The sequence below is a fragment of the Pristiophorus japonicus genome, chromosome 20 (assembly GCF_044704955.1).
Source record: "Pristiophorus japonicus isolate sPriJap1 chromosome 20, sPriJap1.hap1, whole genome shotgun sequence".
Lineage (NCBI taxonomy): Eukaryota > Metazoa > Chordata > Chondrichthyes > Pristiophoridae > Pristiophorus > Pristiophorus japonicus.
Genome location: NC_091996.1, coordinates 98,317,395 through 98,334,292, shown reverse-complemented (window position 1 = coordinate 98,334,292; position 16,898 = coordinate 98,317,395). Strand labels below are relative to the sequence as shown.

The 16,898-nt window shown below is 48.5% G+C and overlaps 8 non-coding genes across 8 annotated transcripts; all 8 read left to right on the top strand.

The window, feature by feature from the left end:
- The first annotated feature begins 1,776 nt into the window (after positions 1-1,776).
- Positions 1,777-1,848, top strand: trnae-cuc (transfer RNA glutamic acid (anticodon CUC)). Its single transcript has one exon. It is a non-coding gene; the product is annotated as a tRNA-Glu (tRNA).
- An 831-nt stretch (positions 1,849-2,679) lies between these two features.
- trnak-cuu (transfer RNA lysine (anticodon CUU)) lies at positions 2,680-2,752 on the top strand. Its single transcript has one exon. It is a non-coding gene; the product is annotated as a tRNA-Lys (tRNA).
- A 604-nt stretch (positions 2,753-3,356) lies between these two features.
- trnav-cac (transfer RNA valine (anticodon CAC)) lies at positions 3,357-3,429 on the top strand. The gene has a single exon. It is a non-coding gene; the product is annotated as a tRNA-Val (tRNA).
- A 2,203-nt stretch (positions 3,430-5,632) lies between these two features.
- Positions 5,633-5,704, top strand: trnae-cuc (transfer RNA glutamic acid (anticodon CUC)). Its single transcript has one exon. It is a non-coding gene; the product is annotated as a tRNA-Glu (tRNA).
- An 830-nt stretch (positions 5,705-6,534) lies between these two features.
- Positions 6,535-6,607, top strand: trnak-cuu (transfer RNA lysine (anticodon CUU)). Its single transcript has one exon. It is a non-coding gene; the product is annotated as a tRNA-Lys (tRNA).
- Positions 6,608-7,211: 604 nt separating this feature from the next.
- Positions 7,212-7,284, top strand: trnav-cac (transfer RNA valine (anticodon CAC)). Its single transcript has one exon. It is a non-coding gene; the product is annotated as a tRNA-Val (tRNA).
- Positions 7,285-10,398: 3,114 nt separating this feature from the next.
- On the top strand, positions 10,399-10,471 carry trnak-cuu (transfer RNA lysine (anticodon CUU)). Its single transcript has one exon. It is a non-coding gene; the product is annotated as a tRNA-Lys (tRNA).
- Positions 10,472-11,075: 604 nt separating this feature from the next.
- On the top strand, positions 11,076-11,148 carry trnav-cac (transfer RNA valine (anticodon CAC)). Its single transcript has one exon. It is a non-coding gene; the product is annotated as a tRNA-Val (tRNA).
- Positions 11,149-16,898: the final 5,750 nt, after the last annotated feature.

Below are 16,898 nucleotides of genomic sequence, written 5' to 3'. Positions count from 1 at the left end.
CATCCTTGACCCTTGCACCAGGGAGGCAACATACCATCCTGGAGTCTCGGTTGCGGCCACAGAAACGCCTATCTATTCCCCTTACAATCGAATCCCCTATCACTATCGCACTATTTCCTGCCCTCCTGTGCAGCAGTGCCATGAACTTGGCTGCTGCTGCCCTCCCCTGATGAGTCATCCCCCTCAACAGTACTCAATGTGAGGCCAATGTGATATCGGCTACACTGCAGCCCATCAAAGGGTGAGAAACCACTGAATATAAAGGATGAGCTGACAAATATCAGGGGCAGTGCAGTCTGGTCAACGTCAAACCCTCCTTTCTTATTCAGCAGTGGCATGATCGGGAGTCAGACACCACAAAGTTCAATTAAAGACACAAATACAAGTAACACTTGCAAATCTTTTCAGTGTAAAATTCTTTCAGTTTATTTGAAATGCTACTGCGTTGAATCTGAAAATACGCACGGTGGGATTTTATCTTCACTACTGATTGTATTTTGTGTGCACGGTTGGAATAACGGGTGCTGTTAAATTTGATAAAAGTTGCCCCAGATTCGTGGTGTCATCGGCAATGAAGATTTTGAACCAGAAAGCTAAAATACAGTGAGTAAAATGGGATATGGTTTTGGAGTTAAGATGCAAAGCACAGGACAAATGATTGAAGTATGTCGTGTCCCTGAGTTAGCATTTGTTTGATTGTGCAACAGAAGGTGAGGGGTTAATGAATGATGGTTTCCCGTGAAAGCAAGAGAAAAGTTTTCGAACAAACCATCCGGTGCCTGTCAGGTCAGCGCTGCTTGTGATACCTGGTGGGAATGGGCGGGGATTTGAAAGCCCTTTGTGTTGCAGAACCTTCATATAGACGAACATCTCCAGCTCACTGTGTAGGTCTCATGGTGCAACGGTAGTGTGTCTGACTCCAGATCAGAAGGTTGGGGTTATTGTTCTTCCAGAATTAATATTTCCTTTGCTGTTTTGCAATAACCAGACCCTTGCTCCAAGGTTTGTTTCACTATTTCCCCGGTGTCAGGCAGAGATTTTTTTTAAATTTAAATAAATACTTTATTCATATAAAAATTTGTACAGTACATCCAAAAGCAGTTCAGTCCATTTATCTGTGGCCAATAATCCCATACACTACATTCGGGTGCTGACGGCAGTTCCGTTTGATATATTCCCTTGCTTTCCAGTTCCAGTACAATTCGGAACAATACGGGATACCTTGTAGTACATTCAACAAATTACATCACACGTGTCACTATACAGTACATGGAATGGGTGACGGTACATATACACTTTTTTTCAACGTGCATCATGAAACAGACCTTACATTGTACACGGCACTACAGAGGTGTTTACAGATCATTCTGCTCCATGTACACAATGAAGAAGTTACAAGTACGGCCCGAGGGGGGTTTTATACTGATTCCTGCCCCTGGGTTTACCGTGTCAGAAGGGCTTTAAACTGTGACCCTTCCCCACCCTGCCTTTGCGGCAACTGCACCAATTTTAAGTGGGTCCCTCACCATGTAATCCTGGATCTTGGATTGCGCCAGTCTGCAACACGCAGACGTGGACATCTACTTGCTCTGGAAGACCAGCAAGTTTCGGCAAGACCAAAGAGCGTCTTTGACCGAGTTAATGGCCCTCCAGCAGCAGGTAATGTCTGTCTCGGTGTGTGTCCCTGGGAACAGCCTGGAGAGCACAGAGTCCTGTGTTACGGAGCTGCTCGATGTGAACCTCGACACAACCACTGCATCTCTTTCCAAACCAGGTTCCCTGATGGTCTAGTGGTTAGGATTTGGTCCTCTCACTGCCGTGGCCCGGGTTCGATTCCCGATCAGGGAAATTGTGCTTTTAATTCAAAACCTTATAAAAAAATTATTCATCTATTTTACACATCGATATGCATCTCCTGTGTGTAAAAAAAAAGAAGCATTGATTTAAACATCATTAATTAATTCATAACATTCTATTGTCATATGATATATTTTGCTCTGAGCATATGAGGAACTTTTCTCCCGATCCCATTGGGTTTCATTCTGGTAATCTGGTGCTGAAAGTGGAGATGTTTCCGCAGTGTAACGGTTAACACGTTGGCCTCACACGCAAATCATCGACACCATCAGAGGCAGTCCCTCGGGATCGAGGAGAACTTGCTTCCACTCCCAAAGTGAGTCCTTTGATGGCTGAACAGTCGGATACGAGAGCCACAGACCCTGTTACAGGTGGGACAGACATACGTCGAGGGAAGGGGTGGGTGGGACTGGTTTGCCGCGTGCTCCTTCCGCTGCCTGCGCTTGGTCTCTTCATGCTCCTTACGTCGAGACTCAAAGAGCTCAACGCCCTCCCCGATGGACTTTCTCCACCTCAGGCGGTCTGTGGCCAGGGTCTCCCAGGTGTCAGTGGTGATGTCACACTTTACCAGGGGGGCTTTGAGGGTGTCCTTGTAACGTTTCCTCTGTCCTCCTTTGGCTCGTTTACCATGAAGGAGTTCCACATAAAGACGTAAACATAAACACGTAAGGATTAGGGGCCGGAGTAGGCCATTCGGCCCCTCGAGCCTGGTCCACCATTCAAGAAGACCCTGGCAGTTCTTCAACAGCAAGTTTAAACATCTGGGGCGGAGCCAACAGGCGCCTGGCTGCAATGAGCGATAAAAACCTGCATTGGACAGAAGCCCGGCTAGCTCAGTCGGTAGAGCATGAGACTCTTAATCTCAGGGTCGTGGGTTCGAGCCCCACGTTGGGCGATGACATTTCTTTTCATTGAATGTTGCTTTCATGGAAAACTTCTGACCGAAACGGCACAAAACAAAAATGTTCCTTTCAAAGTCATTAAACTCCCGAATTTCCGTGCCCCGCGATTCTCCTGAATCAGATGCCTCTAGTTTTGCCGACTCAATCCATGTCCCTTTGCAATGTTGTGCTTCCAGCCACACTATGAAATGTGCCACTAACTTATCGAATCATGGAATGGTTACAGCACGGAAGGCCATTCGGCCCTTCGAGCCCGTGCCGACTCTCAGCGAGTCCCACTCCCCCGCCCTTTCCCCGGAGCCCTGCAATTGTTTTTCCTTCAGACACTTATCCAACTCCCATCTGAAAGATAAGATTGGGTCTGTCTCCACCGCCCTTTCAAGCCGTGCATTCCAGATCCTAACCACTCGCTGCTAAATGGCCAGCTCCTGTTCCTATGTGTAAAGTCTGGGAAACACGAGATCAATTCCTGCCACACTCACAGCCTTCCGAAATATAGCACCGTCATTCTATTCTCGTCAAACCAGCTCCTGAAGTCTCAGCCAGCTGTGTGGGTTAAAACTCTGGTTATATCCCTAAGATTACTTTAACCACAGTGTTTCTGTAGTGTAGCGGTTATCACGTTCGCCTCACACGCGAAAGGTCCCTGGTTCGAGCCCAGGCAGAAACATTATTTTGGAGACTATTTTTGCTGTGAAATAAATTGACCAAAAGTCGCCCCAGGTTCCTTGTCGCATGAGCACTGAACATTTTAAACCAGTCTCCTAAATACAGAGTGTGTAAAGTCAGATAGGGGAGAAAACTTCATCAATGATTCAAAATCCTTCAATGATGAAAGTTCAGTTATTGAAGTTTCCTCTGTCCCTCAGTAACAATTCTACAAAACATCGCTGTCGGTTAATGAATGGGGAATAAAACAAATAATCTTCACCCACCACCATCCCCCGACACACAGTTTAATTCGTTGCATGTCATTATTTTAAAGATTTTGAATGAAAGAGTTACTTTCTGAATCCGGGCTCCCTCTGTGAGCACCGCATCACTAAACGAGCAGGAAACACATTAGTTTACCACAATTGCTGACATTTCTGAGCTTTTTTCTTGTGTTTTTTCAGCTCTTCGTCCTTTTCAGCTCCTGACTGCAGATATTGCTGTGATTAAACCTCAACATTATGCAAGGTCTCACTGTTTCCCCGGTGTCAGGCAGAGATACACCTGCTGCACTCATTTATTTCATGTGACAGGACACAAAAGTTCAAAATCAACCTGCACTCAATGTGAGACCAACGTGATATCCGCTACACTGCGGCCCATCAAAGGGTGAGAAACCACTGAATATAAAGGGTGAGCTGACAAATATCAGGGGCAGTGCAGTCTGGTCAACGTCAAACCCTCCTTTCTTATTCAGCAGTGGCATGATCGGGAGTCAGACACCACAAAGTTTAATTAAAGACACAAATACAAGTAACACTTGCAAATCTTCTCAGTGTAAAATTCTTTCAGTTTATTTGAAATGCTACTGCGTTGAATCTGCAAATACGCACGGTGGGATTTTATCTTCACTACTGATTGTATTTTGTGTGCATGGTAGGAATAACGGGTGCTGTTAAATTTGCCAAAAGTTGCCCCAGATTCGTGGTGTCATCGGCAATGAAGATTTTGAACCAGAAAGCTAAAATACAGTGAGTAAAATGGGATATGGTTTTGGAGTTAAGATGCAAAGCACAGGCCAAATGATTGAAGTATGTCGTGTCCCTGAGTTAGCATTTGTTTGATTGTGCAACAGAAGGTGAGGGGTTAATGAATGATGGTTTCCCGTGAAAGCAAGAGAAAAGTTTTCGAACAAACCAACCGGTGCCTGTCAGGTGAGCGCTGCTTGTGATACCTGGTGGGAATGGGCGGGGATTTGAAAGCCCCTTGTATTGCAGAACCTTCATATAGACGAACATCTCCAACTCACTGTGTAGGCCTCGTAGTGCAACGGTAGTGTGTCTGACTCCAGATCAGAAGATTGTGTGTTCAAATCATGTTGAGGTTCCTGTTCTTCTGGATATTGTTCTTCCAGAATTAATATTTCCTTTGCTGTGTTGCAAAAACCAGACCCTTGCTCCAAGGTCTGTCCCGGTGTCAGGCAGAGATTTTTTTTAATTTAAAAAATACTTTATTCATATAAAAATTTGTACAGTACATTCAAAAGCAGTTCAGTCCATTTATCTGTGGCCAATAATCCCATACACTACATTCGGGTGCTGACGGCAGTTCCGTTTGATATATTCCCTTGCTTTCCAGTTCCAGTACAATTCGGTACAATACGGGATACCTTGTAGTACATTCAACAAATTACATCACACGTGTCACTACACAGTACATGGAATGGGTGACGGTACATTTACACTTTTTTTCAACGTGCATCATGAAACAGACCTTACATTGTACACGGCACTACAGAGGTGTTTACAGATCATGGTGCTCCATGTACACAATGAAGAAGTTACAAGTACGGCCCGAGGGGAGTTTTATACTGATTCCTGCCCCTGGGTTTACCGTGTCAGAAGGGCTTTAAACTGTGACCCTTCCCCACCCTGCCTTTGCGGCAACTGCACCAATTTTAAGTGGGTCCCTCACCACGTAATCCTGGATCTTGGATTGCGCCAGTCTGCAACACGCAGACGTGGACATCTCCTTGCTCTGGAAGACCAGCAAGTTTCGGCAAGACCAAAGAGCGTCTTTGACCGAGTTAATGGCCCTCCAGCAGCAGGTGATGTCTGTCTCGGTGTGTCCTTGGGAACAGCCCGGAGAGCACAGAGTCCTGTGTTACGGAGCTGCTCGATGTGAACCTCGACACAACCACTGCATCTCTTTCCAAACCAGGTTCCCTGATGGTCTAGTGGTTAGGATTTGGTCCTCTCACTGCCACGGCCTGGGTTCAATTCCCAGTCAGGGAAATTGTACTTTTAATTCAAAACCTTATAAAAAAATAGTTCATCTATTTTACACATCTATATGCATCTCCTGTGTAAAAAAAAAGAAGCATTGATTTAAACATCATTAATTAATTCATAACATTCTATTGTCATATGATATATTTTGCTCTGAGCATATGAGGAACTTTTCTCCCGATCCCATTGGGTTTAATTCTGGTAATCTGGTGCTGAAAGTGGAGATGTTTCCGCAGTGTAACGGTTAACACGTTGGCCTCACACGCAAATCATCGACACCATCAGAGGCAGTCCCTCGGGATCGAGGAGGGGCTTGCTTCCACTCCCAAAGTGAGTCCTTTGATGGCTGAACAGTCGGATACGAGAGCCACAGACCCTGTTACAGGTGGGACAGACATACGTCGAGGGAAGGGGTGGGTGGGACTGGTTTGCCGCGTGCTCCTTCCGCTGCCTGCGCTTAGCCTCTTCATGCTCCTTGCGTCGAGACTCAAAGAGCTCAACGCCCTCCCCGATGGACTTTCTCCACCTCGGGCGGTCTGTGGCCAGGGTCTCCCAGGTGTCAGTGGTGATGTCGCACTTTACCAGGGGGGCTTTGAGGGTGTCCTTGTAACGTTTCCTCTGTCCTCCTTTGGCTCGTTTACCATGAAGGAGCTCCGCATAAAGACGTAAACATAAACACGTAAGGATTAGGGGCCGGAGTAGGCCATTCGGCCCCTCGAGCCTGGTCCACCATTCAAGAAGACCCTGGCAGTTCTTCAACAGCAAGTTTAAACATCTGGGGCGGAGCCAACAGGCGCCTGGCTGCAATGAGCGATAAAAACCTGCATTGGACAGGAGCCCGGCTAGCTCAGTCGGTAGAGCATGAGACTCTTAATCTCAGGGTCGTGGGTTCGAGCCCCACGTTGGGCGATGACATTTCTTTTCATTGAATGTTGCTTTCATGGAAAACCTCTGACCGAAACGGCACAAAACAAAAATGTTCCTTTCAAAGTCATTAAACTCCCGAATTTCCGTGCCCCGCGATTCTCCTGAATCAGATGCCTCTAGTTTTGCCGACTCAATCCATGTCCCTTTGCAATGTTGTGCTTCCAGCCACACTATGAAATGTGCCACTAACTTATCGAATCATGGAATGGTTACAGCACGGAAGGCCATTCGGCCCTTCGAGCCCGTGCCGACTCTCAGCGAGTCCCACTCCCCCGCCCTTTCCCCGGAGCCCTGCAATTGTTTTTCCTTCAGACACTTATCCAACTCCCGTCTGAAAGATAAGAGTGAGTCTGTCTCCACCGCCCTTTCAAGCCGTGCATTCCAGATCCTAACCACTCGCTGCTAAATGGCCAGCTCCTGTTCCTATGTGTAAAGTCTGGGAAACACGAGATCAATTCCTGCCACACTCACAGCCTTCCGAAATATAGCACCGTCATTCTATTCTCGTCAAACCAGCTCCTGAAGTCTCGGCCAGCTGTGTGGGTTAAAGCTCTGGTTATATACCTAAGATTACTTTAACCACAGTGTTTCTGTAGTGTAGCGGTTATCACGTTCGCCTCACACGCGAAAGGTCCCTGGTTCGAGCCCAGGCAGAAACATTATTTTGGAGACTATTTTTGCTGTGAAATAAATTGACCAAAAGTCGCCCCAGGTTCCTTGTTGCATGAGCACTGAACATTTTAAACCAGTCTCCTAAATACAGAGTGAGTAAAGTCAGAGAGGGGAGAAAACTTCATCAATGATTCAAAATCCTTCAATGATGAAAGTTCAGTTATTGAAGTTTCCTCTGTCCCTCAGTAACAATTCTACAAAACAACGCTGTAGGTTAATGAATGGGGAATAAAACAAATAATCTTCACCCACCCCCATCCCCCGACACACAGTTTAATTCGTTGCATGTCATTATTTTAAAGATTTTGAATGAAAGAGTTACTTTCTGAATCCGGGCTCCCTCTGTGAGCACCGCATCACTAAACGAGCAGGAAACACATTAAAGAGTTTACCACAATTGCTGACATTTCTGAGCTTTTTTCTTGTGTTTTTTCAGCTCTTCGTCCTTTTCAGCTCCTGACTGCAGATATTGCTGTGATTAAACCTCAACACAATGCAAGGTCTCACTGTTTCCCCGGTGTCAGGCAGAGATACACCTGCTGCACTCATTTATTTCATGTGACAGGACACAAAAGTTCAAAATCAACCTGCACTCAATGTGAGACCAACGTGATATCCGCTACACTGCAGCCCATCAAAGGGTGAGAAACCACTGAATATAAAGGATGAGCTGACAAATATCAGGGGCAGTGCAGTCTGGTCAACGTCAAACCCTCCTTTCTTATTCAGCAGTGGCATGATCGGGAGTCAGACGTCACAAAGTTTAATTAAAGACACAAATACAAGTAACACTTGCAAATCTTTTCAGTGTAAAATTCTTTCACTTTATTTGAAGTCCTACTGCGTTGAATCTGCAAATACGCACGGTGGGATTTTATCTTCACTACTGATTGTATTTTGTGTGCATGGTAGGAATAACGGGTGCTGTTAAATTTGCCAAAAGTTGCCCCAGATTCGTGGTGTCATCGGCAATGAAGATTTTGAACCAGAAAGCTAAAATACAGTGAGTAAAATGGGATATGGTTTTGGAGTTAAGATGCAAAGCACAGGCCAAATGATTGAAGTATGTCGTGTCCCTGAGTTAGCATTTGTTTGATTGTGCAACAGAAGGTGAGGGGTTAATGAATGATGGTTTCCCGTGAAAGCAAGAGAAAAGTTTTCGAACAAACCAACCGGTGCCTGTCAGGTCAGCGCTGCTTGTGATACCTGGTGGGAATGGGCGGGGATTTGAAAGCCCCTTGTATTGCAGAACCTTCATATAGACGAACATCTCCAACTCACTGTGTAGAGCTCATGGTGTAACAGTAGTGTGTCTGACTCCAGATCAGAAGATTGTGTGTTCAAATCATGTTGAGGTTCCTGTTCTTCTGGATATTGTTCTTCCAGAATTAATATTTCCTTTGCTGTGTTGCAAAAACCAGACCCTTGCTCCAAGGTCTGTCCCGGTGTCAGGCAGAGATTTTTTTTTATTTAAAAAAATACTTTATTCATATAAAAATTTGTACAGTACATTCAAAAGCAGTTCAGTCCATTTATCTGTGGCCAATAATCCCATACACTACATTCGGGTGCTGACGACAGTTCCGTTTGATATATTTCCTTGCTTTCCAGTTCCAGTACAATTCGGAACAATACGGGATACCTTGTAGTACATTCAACAAATTACATCACACGTGTCACTACACAGTACACGGAATGGGTGACGGTACATTTGCACTTTTTTTCAACGTGCATCATGAAACAGACCTTACATTGTACACGGCACTACAGAGGTGTTTACAGATCATGGTGCTCCATGTACACAATAAAGAAGTTACAAGTACGGCCCGAGGGGAGTTTTATACTGATTCCTGCCCCTGGGTTTACCGTGTCAGAAGGGCTTTAAACTGTGACCCTTCCCCACCCTGCCTTTGCGGCAACTGCACCAATTTTAAGTGGGTCCCTCACCACGTAATCCTGGATCTTGGATTGCGCCAGTCTGCAACACGCAGACGTGGACATCTCCTTGCTCTGGAAGACCAGCAAGTTACGGCAAGACCAAAGAGCGTCTTTGACCGAGTTAATGGCCCTCCAGAAGCAGGTGATGTCTGTCTCGGTGTGTGTCCCTGGGAACAGCCCGGAGAGCACAGAGTCCTGTGTTATGGAGCTGCTCGATCTGAACCTCGACACAACCACTGCATCTCTTTCCAAACCAGGTTACCTGATGGTCTAGTGGTTAGGATTTGGTGCTCTCACTGCCGCGGCCCGGGTTTGATTCCCGGTCAGGGAAATTGTACTTTTAATTCAAAACCTTATAAAAAAATTATTCATCTATTTTACACATCTATATGCATCTCCTGTGTAAAAAAAAAAAGAAGCATTGATTTAAACATCATTAATTAATTCATAACATTCTATTGTCATATGATATATTTTGCTCTGAGCATATGAGGAACTTTTCTCCCGATTCCATTGGGTTTAATTCTGGTAATCTGGTGCTGAAAGTGGAGATGATTCCGCAGTGTAACGGTTAACACGTTCGCCTCACACGCAAATCATCGACACCATCAGAGGCAGTCCCTCGGGATCGAGGAGGGGCTTGCTTCCACTCCCAAAGTGAGTCCTTTGATGGCTGAACAGTGGGATACGAGAGCCACAGACCATGTTACAGGTGGGACAGACATACGTCGAGGGAAGGGGTCAGTGGGGCTGGTTTGCCGCGTGCTCCTTCCGCTGCCTGCGCTTGGTCTCTTCATGCTCCTTGCGTCGAGACTCAAAGAGCTCAACGCCCTCCCGGATGGACTTTCTCCACCTCGGGCGGTCTGTGGCCAGGGTCTCCCAGGTGTCAGTGGTGATGTCGCACTTTACCAGGGGGGCTTTGAGGGTGTCCTTGTAACGTTTCCTCTGTCCTCCTTTGGCTCGTTTACCATGAAGGAGCTCCACATAAAGACGTAAACATAAAGACGTAAGGATTAGGGGCCGGAGTAGGCCATTCGGCCCCTCGAGCCTGGTCCACCATTCAAGAAGACCCTGGCAGTTCTTCAACAGCAAGTTTAAACATCTGGGGCGGAGCCAACAGGCGCCTGGCTGCAATGAGCGATAAAAACCTGCGTTGGACAGGAGCCCGGCTAGCTCAGTCGGTAGAGCATGAGACTCTTAATCTCAGGGTCGTGGGTTCGAGCCCCACGTTGGGCGATGACATTTCTTTTCATTGAATGTTGCTTTCATGGAAAACTTCTGACCGAAACAGCACAAAACAAAAATGTTCCTTTCAAAGTCATTAAACTCCCCAATTTCCGTGCCCCGCGATTCTCCTGAATCAGATGCCTCTAGTTTTGCCGACTCAATCCATGTCCCTTTGCAATGTTGTGCTTCCAGCCACACTATGAAATGTGCCACTAACTTATCGAATCATGGAATGGTTACAGCACGGAAGGCCATTCGGCCCTTCGAGCCCGTGCCGACTCTCAGCGAGTCCCACTCCCCCGCCCTTTCCCCGGAGCCCTGCAATTGTTTTTCCTTCAGACACTTATCCAACTCCCGTCTGAAAGATAAGATTGGGTCTGTCTCCACCGCCCTTTCAAGCCGTGCATTCCAGATCCTAACCACTCGCTGCTAAATGGCCAGCTCCTGTTCCTATGTGTAAAGTCTGGGAAACACGAGATCAATTCCTGCCACACTCACAGCCTTCTGAAATATAGCACCGTCATTCTATTCTCGTCAAACCAGCTCCTGAAGTATCAGCCAGCTGTGTGGGTTAAAGCTCTGGTTATATACCTAAGATTACTTTAACCACAGTGGTTCTGTAGTGTAGCGGTTATCATGTTTGCCTCACACGCGAAAGGTCCCCGGTTCGAGCCCAGGCAGAAACATTATTTTGGAGACTATTTTTGCTGTGAAATAAATTGACCAAAAGTCGCCCCAGGTTCCTTGTCGCATGAGCACTGAACATTTTAAACCAGTCTCCTAAATACAGAGTGAGTAAAGTCAGAGAGGGGAGAAAACTTCATCAATGATTCAAAATCCTTCAATGATGAAAGTTCAGTTATTGAAGTTTCCTCTGTCCCTCAGTAACAATTCTACAAAACATCGCTGTCGGTTAATGAATGGGGAATAAAACAAATAATCTTCACCCACCCCCATCCCCCGACACACAGTTTAATTCGTTGCATGTCATTATTTTAAAGATTTTGAATGAAAGAGTTACTTTCTGAATCCGGGCTCCCTCTGTGAGCACCGCATCACTAAACGAGCAGGAAACACATTAAAGAGTTTACCACAATTGCTGACATTTCTGAGCTTTTTTCTTGTGTTTTTTCAGCTCTTCGTCCTTTTCAGCTCCTGACTGCAGATATTGCTGTGATTAAACCTCAACACAATGCAAGGTCTCACTGTTTCCCCGGTGTCAGGCAGAGATACACCTGCTGCACTCATTTATTTCATGTGACAGGACACAAAAGTTCAAAATCAACCTGCAGGTGGCCACACACAGCACTGAATAGTCAGGGTGTGTTCAGGTCACTGTCTCCTCTGGAGATGTGGGTTTATGTCCCACTTCTGATATTATTTTTGAACCAAAAACTAATGTGCGATAAAATGGAACAAGAGCAGTCCGGGGTACATCGTCACATGATGCAAGCGACCTCGGACCTCGGAATGTGAAGCATTGAAAGGTGCCCTCTAAATATCTCGCACTGCTCATTTAAAAACACGGTTATAATTTGTTTCAGTGCAAAAGAAGGCAGGCTCGAAGGGCCAAATGGCCGACTCCTGCTCCTGGTTCTTGTGTTCTTATACAGAGCACAGCACAAATGATCAAATGATCAACTCTCCCTCAGTTCGCATTTCTTTCATTGGGCAAAAGAAGATTATGGGTTCATTAATGATGTTTTCCCGTGAAAGCAACATAAAAGTTGAAGGAAAATATTCCACCCAACATGGGGCTCGAACCCACGACCCGGAGATTAAGAGTCTTTTCCTCTGCCGACTGAGCTCGGGCCTGCTTAAGTTGTATCTTCCTGTTGCTGATTGCTGCCAGGCGCCTGTTGGGATCGCCCCGTGGGTTTATCTCGAACTTCAAACATCGAAACAGGTTCTCCTGAATTTCAAGGCATGTCCGGTGATTAATCATCAAAAGCCGTGTCATTAACCACAGGGGCTCCGGCAATTTTCTGATCGCAAAGTGTTTTCAGTCCTTGTCAATATCTCTTGTCTATTTGCCGGTGTTTCCCGATTCTGTCGGTCTCTCTGGCTCTCTTTAATCTATGTGTGGTCACCTGCAGGTTGATTCTCGATGAATGCCTGTGTTTGTGTCTTCAACAACAACAGAAAATGTCTCTTATATATTTCTTACGTTCTCTCCAATGCCTTGATATCCTTCCTAAATTGTGGTGCTCAGAACTGTAAACAGTTCTCCAACTGAGGCCTAAACCGGGGTTGAAAAGGTATGGTATAACTTCCTCGCTGGTGTCCTCTATTTCACTACATATAAAGCCAAGGGCCCTGTATTCTTTTTAAACAACTTAGCAACTTATCTACCCAGCTTCAAAGATTTCTGTGTGTAAATCACTCAATCCTTCTGCTTCCCTTTTAACACAATACCATTTAGTTTATGTTTTCTCATATCACCTCCCTTTGTTTCCCAGACCTTACACACAGGTACAGGAGGAGGCCCATTCAGCCCCTCGAGTCTGTTACACAGGAACAGGAGGAGGCCCATTCAGCCCCTTAAGCCTGTTACACAGGAACAGGAGGAGCCCCATTCAGCCCCTCGAGTCTGTTACACAGGAATAGGAGGTGGCCATTCAGCCCCTCGAGCCTGTTACACAGGAACATGAGGAGGCCCATTCAGCCCCTCGAGTCTGTTACACAGGTACAGGAGGAGGCCCATTCAGCCCCTCGAGCCTGTTACACAGGAACAGGAGGAGGCCCATTCAGCCCCTCGAGCCTGTTACACAGGAAGAGGAGGAGGCCCATTCAGGCCCTCGAGCCTGTTACACAGGAACAGGAGGAGGCCCATTCAGCCCCTTCAGCCTGTTACACAGGAACAGGAGGAGGCCCATTCAGCCCCTCGAGCCTGTTACACAGGAGCAGGAGGAGGCCCATTCAGCCCCTTCAGCCTGTTACACAGGAACAGGAGGAGGCCCATTCAGCCCCTCGAGCCTGTTACACAGGAGCAGGAGGAGGCCCATTCAGCCCCTTCAGCCTGTTACACAGGAACAGGAGGAGGCCCATTCAGCCCCTCGAGCCTGTTACACAGGAACAGGAGGAGGCCCATTCAGCCCCTTCAGCCTGTTACACAGGAACAGGAGGAGGCCCATTCAGCCCCTCGAGCCTGTTACACAGGAGCAGGAGGAGGCCCATTCAGCCCCTCAGGCCTGTTACACAGGAACAGGAGGAGGCCCATTCAGCCCCTCAAGCCTGTTACACAGGAACAGGAGGAGGCCCATTCAGCCCCTCGAGCCTGTTACACAGGAACAGGAGGAGGCCCATTCAGCTCCTCGAGTCTGTTACACAGGAACAGGAGGAGGCCCATTCAGCCCCTCGAGCCTGTTACACAGGAACAGGAGGAGGCCATTCAGCCCCTCGAGCCTGTTACACAGGAACAGGAGGAGGCCCATTCAGCCCCTCGAGCCGGTTCCGCCATTCAATGTGATCATGGCTGATCTGTGAACAAACTCCATATACCCGCCTTTGGCCCATATTCCTTAATACCTTTGGTCAAAATGCGATGTTAAATGAACAACTGACCCAGCACCAACTGCCCTTTGCAGAAGGGAGTTCCAAACCTCTCCCATCTTGTGTGTGCAGGAATGTTTCCGAATTTCACTACTGAAACGTCTGGCTCTAATGTTTAGACTATGGCCCCTAGTCTGGAACTCCCCAACCAGCGGGAATCATTTCTCTCTATCTACTCTATCTGTTCCCTTATTATCTTGAAAATTTTGATCAAATCACTGCTCGACCCTCTAATTTCCAGTGGGTGTAATCTCATATCTTAATTTAAACCTTGGAATCCAGGTATCATTCTGGGAAACCGACACAGTGCTCCCTCCAAAGCCAATATAGCCTTTCAGATATAGATATAGATTCAGTGAAAACTGAATCAAGGGACGGGTCTTACTCGATTTAATCTGATGGTTTCCAGCAGGCACTTGGTAAGGTCCCACACATCATCATCATCATCATCATAGGCGGGTCCTCGAACGAGGAAGGCTTACTTCCACATGGGTTCACAGGTGTTTCAATGAAGGACCCGATGTTCCAGTCCTGAACTCCAATCAAAGGGTGGAAGATGCCTGTGGGTGGATTGTTTTAACGTGGGGTGACCGTTGCACACCAGCCACCACACGGGGTTGACAGAGCGAGGTCTTGGTCCAGTGGCAAGGGTTAACCAGGACGGCTGGAGACCTGCTCTGCTGCACGTCATCAAAACCCAGGTCACCGTTTGGTGCGTGGGCAGGAACATCGGCGGGGCCCAGGTACAGCGGAGGAGCGGGAAGGTCAGTGTGGAGGAACGGTGAGAGATCGGGGTGGAGGAACGGTGAGAGATCGTGGTGGAGGAATGGCGAGAGGTCGTGGTGGAGGAATGGTGAGAGATCATGATGGAGGAATGGTGAGAGATCGTGGTGGAGAAACGGCGAGAGATCTTGGCGGAGGAACGGCGAGAGATCGGGGTGGAGGAACGGTGAGAGATCGTGGTGGAGGAACGGTGAGAGATCGTGGCGGAGGAACGATGAGAGATCGTGGTGGAGGAACGGTGAGAGATCGTGGCCGAGGAACGGTGAGAGATCGGGGTGGAGGAACGGCGAGAGATCGTGGTGGAGGAACGGTGAGAGATCGTGGTGGAGGAACGGCGAGAGATCGTGGCCGAGGAATAGTGAGAGATCGGGGCGGAGGAACGGTGAGAGATCGGGGTGGAGGAACGGCGAGAGATCGTGGTGGAGGAACGGTGAGAGATCGTGGTGGAGGAACGGCGAGAGATCGTGGCCGAGGAATAGTGAGAGATCGGGGTGGAGGAACGGCGAGAGATCGTGGTGGAGGAACGGCGAGAGATCGTGGTGGAGGAATGGTGAGAGATCGGGGTGGAGGAACGGTGAGAGATCGTGGTGGAGGAATGGTGAGAGATCGGGGTGGAGGAACGGTGAGAGATCGGGGTGGAGGAACGGTGAGAGATCGTGGTGGAGGAGCGGTGAGAGATCGTGGCCGAGGAACGGTGAGAGATCGTGGTGGAGGAATGGTGAGAGATCGGGGTGGAGGAACGGTGAGAGATCGTGGTGGAGGAACGGTGAGAGATCGTGGTGGAGGAACGGTGAGAGATCGTGGTGGAGGAACGGTGAGAGATCGGGGTGGAGTAATGGTGAGAGATCGGGGTGGAGGAACGGTGAGAGATCGTGGTGGAGGAACGGTGAGAGATCGGGGTGGAGGAACGGTGAGAGATCGTGGTGGAGGAACGGTGAGAGATCATGGTGGAGGAACGGTGAGAGATCGGGGTGGAGGAGCGGTGAGAGATCGTGGTGGAGGAACGGTGAGAGATCGGGGTGGAGGAGTGACGAGAGGTCGTGGCCGAGGAACGGTGAGAGATCGGGGTGGAGGAATGGTGAGAGATCGGGGTGGAGGAACGGTGAGAGATCGTGGTGGAGGAACGGTGAGAGATCGTGGTGGAGGAGTGACGAGAGATCGTGGCGGAGGAACGGTGAGAGGTCGTGGTGGAGGAACGGTGAGAGATCGTGGTGGAGGAACGGCGAGAGATCGTGGCCGAGGAATAGTGAGAGATCGGGGTGGAGGAACGGCGAGAGATCGTGGTGGAGGAACGGCGAGAGATCGTGGTGGAGGAATGGTGAGAGATCGGGGTGGAGGAACGGTGAGAGATCGTGGTGGAGGAATGGTGAGAGATCGGGGTGGAGGAACGGTGAGAGATCGGGGTGGAGGAACGGTGAGAGATCGTGGTGGAGGAGCGGTGAGAGATCGTGGCCGAGGAACGGTGAGAGATCGTGGTGGAGGAATGGTGAGAGATCGGGGTGGAGGAACGGTGAGAGATCGTGGTGGAGGAACGGTGAGAGATCGTGGTGGAGGAACGGTGAGAGATCGTGGTGGAGGAACGGTGAGAGATCGGGGTGGAGTAATGGTGAGAGATCGGGGTGGAGGAACGGTGAGAGATCGTGGTGGAGGAACGGTGAGAGATCGGGGTGGAGGAACGGTGAGAGATCGTGGTGGAGGAACGGTGAGAGATCATGGTGGAGGAATGGTGAGAGATCGGGGTGGAGGAACGGTGAGAGATCGGGGTGGAGGAACGGTGAGAGATCGTGGTGGAGGAGCGGTGAGAGATCGTGGCCGAGGAACGGTGAGAGATCGGGGTGGAGGAATGGTGAGAGATCGGGGTGGAGGAACGGTGAGAGATCGTGGTGGAGGAACGGTGAGAGATCGTGGTGGAGGAGTGACGAGAGATCGTGGCGGAGGAACGGTGAGAGGTCGTGGTGGAGGAACGGTGAGAGATCGTGGTGGAGGAACGGTGAGAGATCGTGGTGGAGGAGTGACGAGAGATCGTGGTGGAGGAACGGTGAGAGATCGTGGTGGAGGAACGGTGAGAGATCATGGTGGAGGAACGGTGAGAGATCGGGGT